General features: G+C 46.7%; 1 long non-coding RNA gene across 1 annotated transcript; it reads right to left on the reverse strand.

Annotated features, from left to right (window-relative positions):
* Nucleotides 1-1,342: 1,342 nt before the first annotated feature.
* Nucleotides 1,343-7,478, reverse strand: LOC109733339 (uncharacterized). The gene is made up of 5 exons (XR_005757005.2): nucleotides 7,042-7,478; nucleotides 6,862-6,947; nucleotides 6,374-6,458; nucleotides 6,189-6,282; nucleotides 1,343-2,831 (listed from the first exon to the last, which is right to left on the reverse strand). It is a non-coding gene; the product is annotated as an uncharacterized lncRNA (long non-coding RNA).
* Nucleotides 7,479-8,505: the final 1,027 nt, after the last annotated feature.

Consider the following 8,505-nt stretch of genomic DNA (forward strand, 5'->3'; position numbering starts at 1 on the left):
CTCTTTGAGAACGCAACACCGCGTTGTCGGCGGTCTTGTCCAAGATCCTCATTGCGACAAACTCATCCAACACTTCATTTGAGATCAAGGAGTGGAAGTCCGGTCTTTGACGGATGACGGAGGACATGGCCTTGTGGTAAGGCATCATTGCTTTGAGGAACTTGCGCTTGATCCAATTGTCATCCGTGTCCTTGCTCCCATGATCTCGGAGTGAGACCGCGAGTTTGGTTACTCTCCGAAAGAGCCCACGAGGTTCTTCATCTACTTTCATTACAAACTCATCGGCTTCATCTTGCACCACTTCATAGTTGGAGCGTTGAATGCTCGCGCTTCCCTTATAGAGGGAAACAACACAATGCCATGCATCTTTGGCCATGGCGAAGGGTCAAAGATGAGGGAGATCTTCGGGTGGAACTACATCTTGGATGATGAAGAGAGCATTCTCATTGAATTGATTATCCACGGCTTCTCTAGGGGTGAAGTTGCTTCGGTCATGTGGATAGAAACCTTCTTCAATGATTCTCCAAAGATTAGTATTCACATGATTTAAATGACGCTTGAAGCGATAAACCCAAGAATCAAAGTCCTCATTTTTCACAATCTTAGGAGGAGGGCCGACATGATTTAAATGAGTAGAGGGAATCGGTCCTCCATAAATTGGAGGTTCCACATGGGCAAAGATGCCGGTGCCATTTCTACCACTAGTAGAAGGACCCTTTTCACTAGTAGCTTCCCCCTTGTCGGAGTTAGCATCCGTCACCTTGTTAGTCCGATCACCCACTTTCATCGGCGAGGTAGATAGTTTAAGTCCTTCTAAGAATTTATTAAACATGCTTTCAACCTCGGTTGTCATGGAGGTTTTCAATGTGTCCAAAGCCACATTGAATTCCTCACGAGAAACCGCGATTCCCCCATCGGCCGTAGACGAGCTCGGATTCACACCGGAGTGCTCCTCCCCACCGTCTATGGTGTCAACCATACTCTTCGGACGGCAAAGTCCTTAATAAAGAGACGAGGCTCTGATACCAATTGAAAGGATCGATATAGTTGACTAGAGGGGGGTGAATAGGCAACTAACAATTTTTAGCTGTTCTTTACCAAATTAAACTTTACATCAAAGTAGGTTGTCTAGATATGCAACTAGTGAGCAACCTATATGATGCAACAACAACAAGCACACAAGCAAGCAAGGGATACAACACAAATAAACTTGCACAAGTAAAGGCACGAGATAACCAAGAGTGGAGCTAGTGAAGACGAGGATGTGTTACCGAAGTTCCTTCCTTTTGAGGGGAAGTACGTCTCCGTTGGAGCGGTGTGGAGGCACAATGCTCCCCAAGAAGCCACTAGGGCCACTGTATTCTCCTCACGCCCTCACACAATGCGAGATGCCGTGATTCCACTATTGGTGCCCTTGAAGGCGGCGACCGAACCTTTACAAACAAGGTTGGGGCAATCTCCACAACTTAATTGGAGGCTCCCAACGACACCACGAAGCTTCACCACAATGGACTATGGCTCCGTGGTGACCTCAACCGTCTAGGGTGCTCAAACACCCAAGAGTAACAAGATCCGCTAGGGATTAGTGGGGGGAATCAAATTTCTCTTGGTGGAAGTGTAGATCGGGGCCTTCTCAACCAATCCCGAGCAAATCAACAAGTTTGATTGGCTAGGGAGAGAGATCTGGCGAAAATGGAGCTTGGAGCAACAATGGAGTTTTTGGGGGAAGAGGTGGGTCAACTTTGGAGAAGAAGACCCCCTTTTATAGAGGGGGGAACAATCCAACCGTTACCCCCCAAAACAGCCCCGCAGAGGGCGGTACTACCGCAGGGGGCAGCGGTACTACCGCTGGCCCTAGCGGTACTACCGCTCCCCCTTGCGGTACTGCCGCAGCCAGGGAGGGCAAGCAGATGGGTAGAAGACGGACCCAGTGTGGTACTGCCGCGGTGGTAGGGAGGTACTACCGCTCTCGAGCGGTACTACCGCTTTTACTGCCGCTGCTTAGTGCCGCACAGTCCGACACGAGAGGCGACCCCCTTGAGTCGACGCGGTAGGAGCCCGGTACCGCAGCGGTACTACGGCTGAGGACCCATAGGCGGTACTACTACTGCAGAGCGGTACTGCCGCCTGTGGCTCTTGAGCGGTACTACCGGTGGGCACCGCGGTACTACCGCTGGGACCAAATCACACTCATAGAAAGGGAAGAAAACCTCCATCGAAGCGGGAAGGCTCAGTGGGTGCAAAAGGGATGTGTACGTGTTGATTCCACCCTAGCCTTACCAAAGCGGACCCCCTCTTGATAGTACGGTGACTCCTACGAAACAAGTCCACCAAAACAGAAACGAAAGAGCTACACCGTCTTGATTAAAACTCCGAGGGGAAGGAATCGTCTTGTGCCAAAGGATGAATCTCTGAAATGCTCAAAGCACATGATTAGTCTGCAAACGTGTTGTCATCAATCACCAAAACAACATCAAGAGAGATATGCCTTAACATAGAGCAAGGATCATAGAAACATCTTTCAGTGTAGGTGCAAGCTCCCCAAAACGAAAGTGAAAGGTGTGAGTTTCAGGTCTCCACCGGTCAACGAGGGATGTCAAAAGGGATGGGTCCGAACATAACTGGTCTTCGCATGATGTGAGCCTACCAAAAGCATGTAGTCCATAAGCATCAAGGTGAGGAACGAAAGAACTGTGTATTGGCCAGGTTTTCTTTATGGTTCGAAGTCTGAAACTCCAATAATCATGTTCTTTATTTGGGGTCAAAAATAGGTGGCAACGGTGGCCGGCGTCATGGGGCCCCTCCAAAAGCACTGGCACTTCAGCCATAACCTGCACACAAACATACAAAAAAATAACTTAAAAAATACAAAGAGATATAATTTACATTAATTAACTGAAGTTAACATCACGGGTACAATAATACAAAGAGATTCAATTTAAAAAATATATAAATACAATAACACAAAGAGATTCAATAATACAAAGAGATTCAATTTAAATTAATAAAAATAGAATACAAATATAAGTAGACATAGCGAGTACAGATAAATCAACATCAGGTGGTGTTGTTCGCTCGATACGGGCATTCCCTATGTGAATGTCCAGGACACCTACAAACGCGGCATCGCCTTGGTTCTCCCATCTGGCTATGGTCCATGTCATTGCGATGACGCCTAGACTGACGTCGTCCCTTGGCGGTTCTCATCAAGTCGGCGTTCAGAATCGATTTCGGCCCATCTGGCCACAGCATTTTGTAGTTCATATCAATGCCCCAAGCCCAGAACTCACCGTTCCAAGTGTTGTACAGATTGCACATGTTGAAGTACGACGATATGTATGACTCGACACTAATTTTTTGATCTGCAGCCGCCCGGAGCACATGACTACAAGGGTAGCCCTCAAGCTTGGGCTTGTTACACGTGCACTCACAAGACGTTGGGCCGAGGGTGACAGCTTGCTTTTTTGATCCTCTGTGGTGACCCTTGACGTACTTGGCTCGCACATTGACCTCCCACTTATTCCTAAGTGCGTCCACTTTCCTGCAGCCATGGCTTTGGGACTTCTTTGCTTTCTGGTCCAGATGTCTTTGCATCTTCTCGGACCATGGCTTGTTCAATTCAACTTGTGCTTTAGCCACGGTAACCCTGTCTGCAAAGTATGACAGGGTCCGGTTCCAAGTTTCTTCAATTAGGGCTGTGATAGGCAGGGCTCTCACCCCTTTAAGAACACCATTGTACACCTCTGACATGTTGCTGGTCATTATTCCATACCGAGCCCCGGTGTCGTGAGCCTGCGCCCACTTGTACAAATCAGGGCAATTCTCGCCGATCCACTGGCTCAAATTTATGGCCGTCCTACGACCCCTCCGGTCTTCTCTCTGCGGCAAGGCCGCGTGCTCGATCTCACCATTGATACCTGCCCAGATGGCATTCATTTTGGCTTCAGTTTTCTGCATGCACATCCTCTTGAATAACTTGAACCAATCCTTATTCTTGAATTTGGAGTAAAAGTTTGCTGCCAAATGCCGCACGCACCACCTTCCCTCTAGATCCGGCCACCCCCACTCTTCTAACGACTCCTTAATTATGCCGAGAGCACTTAATAATCCTGTGTTGCGATCAGATATGATACAAACACCTAAACGCTCTTTCACGACACCCATCTTCACGCAGCTCAGGAACCACAACCAGCTATCTTTGTTCTCGCTCTCGACCAATGCGTATGCAATAGGAAGAAGCTGATTATTTGCATCTGCTGCAATCGCCACCAATAGTGTGCCCTTGTACTTTCCAGTGAGAAAGGTACCATCAACTGATAATACTGGGCGACAGTGCTTGGAGGCTTGTATAGTCTGGGCGAATGCCCAGAATAAGCGGTCCAGGATTAGCTCACCCGGGTTCTTTGGGTTTGGACGTTCTCTCCGCCAAACTTCGGTCCCCCTATTGGCACTTGCTATCTGATGAAGCATTCTGGGGGCATAAGAATAGGCCTCCTCATAGGTTCCATACAAGTTCTGGAATATATTTTCCTTCACACGCCTAGCCTTGCTGTAGCTGACAGGGAAGCCAATCTGATCTTCTGCATCTTTTTGCAAAGCCCTAACACTAATGTTCAGACTTCCCTGCACAACCGTTTCCATCACCTGTGCCACATATCTTGCTGTCACATTGCGGTGATTTGAAAGAGTCCCAATTTGCTCATAGCTATGCTGCACTATTTTTGTGATATGCCATGACTGACATACCCCAGGCTTCAGTCTAGCGAGAACTCTTCCGCGGCAACCTTTCGTGGTGTGGATGCATATGACCTTCAACTCTTTTTTATCAGACTGCTTCACTTTATGCTGGCGGTGGAGGGCGATTGCATACCTATTAATTGCCTGGTAAGCAGACGTCTTGTCTGGGAAAACCTGCCCAACCTCCAGGCTCCCCGCTTCTAGGCCAGAAATAGAGTGAAATTCATTTGTGATGCTCATATCCTGTAACAACCCAGGTTGCAGTGACGCCGTGACCGCCCTCTGGGGAGGAACATCTTCTTCTTCGTTTGACTCGGAAGAGGCGTAAGAGTGATCGTCATCATCTAGCGCCTCCGGCAATCCCTCCACGTGTTCACTCATGTCAACGGCCGCAGACCAATATCATGTGTCATACACAGGCTGGTCGCCCGTCAGTTTCGATGGGCCGATGCTAGGGGCTGATGTGATGGCCAACTCGACCTCACCGCCCCTGCTACTGCATCCGGCAACATCAGTGACTGAAATAAACTCCACATACACCATCGGCTGACCAAACACTGGGTTATTGGGATTGCTTGCAAACCTCATGTACGACCCCCATGACTGATCACCTGTGACAGGCCGCAAACCCCAACGGGCAGCTGTCCATCATTTCCTCCGTCAGCAACGAAGGCCTCCATTGTCATTTTCACCCCTGCATCCCTGGGCCAAACACCGCTCGGATGCACCTTCTGACAGCTGCGTAACCCACGTTGACCATGTCTCTAACTACAAATGTAGTCGACTCGCACAAGGACACATCCATCCCGAAAGGACCGTCGCGTAAGACGTTCCCATAGTACACTACTAAATTTTCCATAGTACCTAACCAACATACATGTTTACATTTCAAACAATTAGTAACTGAACATTTGGTAGTAGTACGATGACAACATTTACATATCATACGACTAAAATAATAATCGTATTTTTGTCACAAATATTCGGTTTGTTTTTAGAATCATTTGCTTAGACTTTCCGGGGTTGTTTGGTTAACGGGTATTTAGAGATCTATTTTTTCTCAAACTCGTCTATGAGCGTCACAAACTAAAACTCTGTTTGCTTTTTTCTAACTACCCCAAAAATATCCTAAACTGGTTCTCGTAACATGCAAAAACTAAGCTTTTGGAAAAACGACTATTAGTAAAAACTAATTTTCTTACAACGGGTTATGACAAAACCGATGGTAATTACTCGCTATCCAAACAACCACTAAACATAATAGTACAATAATAACATTTTAATATCATATGAGTAAAACATTTAATTTCTTCCATCTTTATATAATTTTTTCTTATCATACGATAACAATTATTTATTTACAAATAATAATATTTGCAGCGGCATGCATATTATTCACAATAGTACAACAATATAAAAAATATTAACAAAATTACAGCGTCATTTTATACCTTAGCTCCAATATGGATGTGCTTGCGAATGCAATTAAGCGTCAAAATAGTTCGAATAAATATCCGTCACCAGTACTATGTGAACGGAGTCAACCTATTATCACATGAACATCAATATTACACAAGGATTTTTCTTTCTGCTATCAAAAGTATGAAAATAGCACTTGCATGTATGTGGTCATCACCTCAAAAGGGACAACGAAGATGGAAACACAATTTCTTCAATCACGTCATCTCCTCCTTGTTTGCTACTAAGATGAATTATTTTACCTAATTACATACATCATCATGTACATTAGCACCTAATCTTAACATATAAAATTTAGATTATTGCGACATAACAAAGTAGACCTAAGGTTTCCTAACTATAGACTTAGTAATAAACATACCACATCAAATAACATACCACATACAATGAACAATTGCAGTGCAATTTTTTTCTTAATTACCGTATTAACATCTTCTCTCACATCTCAATACTAATGGACGCAGCTAACATTGATACAACATCTTCAACCTACTCTTCTAAAAAAATAGTATAAATGTTGTATCTCTTGTCTGCAAATTTTTCTAACCTCTAAGCACTTACATCGCATAGCTAATGACGAGCTAAAAGACTAACTAATTACCACCGTGCATGTATAAAAAAATTCATATATTGCAAAGCTCATACCTCGTTCTTCCCGTTCGTACTTCACTTTGCACGGCAAATCCTACTCCAGAAACTCCAAATGACTCCTCCTAGTGCTGAAATAATGCCTAAAACAACATACAATACACACTTAGGAACTAATCAAACAGAACAAAAACATCACGCATGTGAACGGAACCAACAAAAATGGATAGATCTTACCTTAATCTACCTTTCTTCAACTTCAGCATCTTCTAAATCCAACTCTAAATCAGCCAAAATCACGACTGAAAGTGGCTACCAAGTTTTCCTTTCTGTGTATTCTTGTAGATTTAGAGAGAGCAGAGAGGCAGAGAAGGCAACCAGAGATTTCCGAGAGAGAGTGTATGCGCACGGAGCCGCGGTTGTGCGTATAAATAGAAGAGGAGCACTGTTTTGTCGGCGGAACGAGTTAGAACTCACCAACCGCGGCCTCGGATTCCAGCATCGTGGTGTCTCATCACACGCAGCAACATCAATGCTCTTCGGTGTGCGGCACGAAATCACGCGTACAAATAAGCACGCCTGAGTGTTGTCGCTTCGGCTACAGACGGAAGCGTAAATCACGCAGGCAGGCGGGAATCCGATTCCAGATCATCGGAACTTGCGGCAGAAAGCAAAAGAAAGCATGGCCATCAAATTTGGTGTTGTCACCTCCGCAGCAGCAGCAACTTTTGAAGCATGGGAATCAGCAGAGTTTGCATCGGAATCAGCGTTGTTAGTCACGGAAATCAGCGCCGCTTCTTTTCCCGCGCGCGCATGCAGCAGCCGGCCGCCTCGGCTAGTGGCGGCGAGGCCACTGGCGGGGCCCGCGACCTGCACGGCCTGTCGGCCAGGAGAGGCCGCCTCCGGCGGTGGCGGCAGGGCCCACCTGGCCCGCCCCGTTCCGTCGCAGCGACTCGCACTGCAGCAATGCCATTTCCCCTGGGTGGCCGCCTCCTGCGGTGGCGGCAGGGCCTGCTGCCTCCTGGCGTGGCGGCACGTGCCACGTGTCGCCTGCCGCACCTGCCGCCACGGCCTAGGGGTCTTTTTTGTCAAATTTATCCATGGGTAGTCTTTTTTGACAATTCTGTTGGCCAGGGGGTCCTTTTGGACAAAAAATCCGGAGAAACTAGTGTTCAGCGTCCTCACCGGTCACCGCTGTTGTGCTCATAAGCTCATTGCTCACATCGAAGGTATTGTTGTGCTCGTTGTGATCATGTATTGCATAGGATAACCTCTTGCATGATAGTGTGCGTAGACGAGCGGGGTGCCAGGGGCGCGGGAAGCATGCATACCTTGATCGTGAGGTGGAGGCGACGAGTGAAACGAATCGTCGTGGTGCCGCGTGGAAAGAGCACAAAACAACTGCGTCAGAGATGGCCCAAACAAAGAATTGCTTCCCATCCAAACAAGAAATTGTATAGGCTTATCATAGCAGAAAAAGTAGGTCTGTTCCTAAAAATATCTTGCATCTAATCCTTGGCATCCAAACAACCACTTAATATCAACAGGTATTTTGCGGTGCACAACTCAAACGGCTGGAACAGCCGGGTCCTATTGAACGTGGCTGAACAGTCCAGTTCAGACCAAAAGGAGACCGTGCTGGCGAACTGCACACATGGCTCATTAAATTCGATGGTACAGTGGGCCTCCTCACAGTTCATA

This window comes from Aegilops tauschii, chromosome 5 (assembly GCF_002575655.3).
Source record: "Aegilops tauschii subsp. strangulata cultivar AL8/78 chromosome 5, Aet v6.0, whole genome shotgun sequence".
Classification (NCBI taxonomy): Eukaryota; Viridiplantae; Streptophyta; class Magnoliopsida; order Poales; family Poaceae; genus Aegilops; species Aegilops tauschii.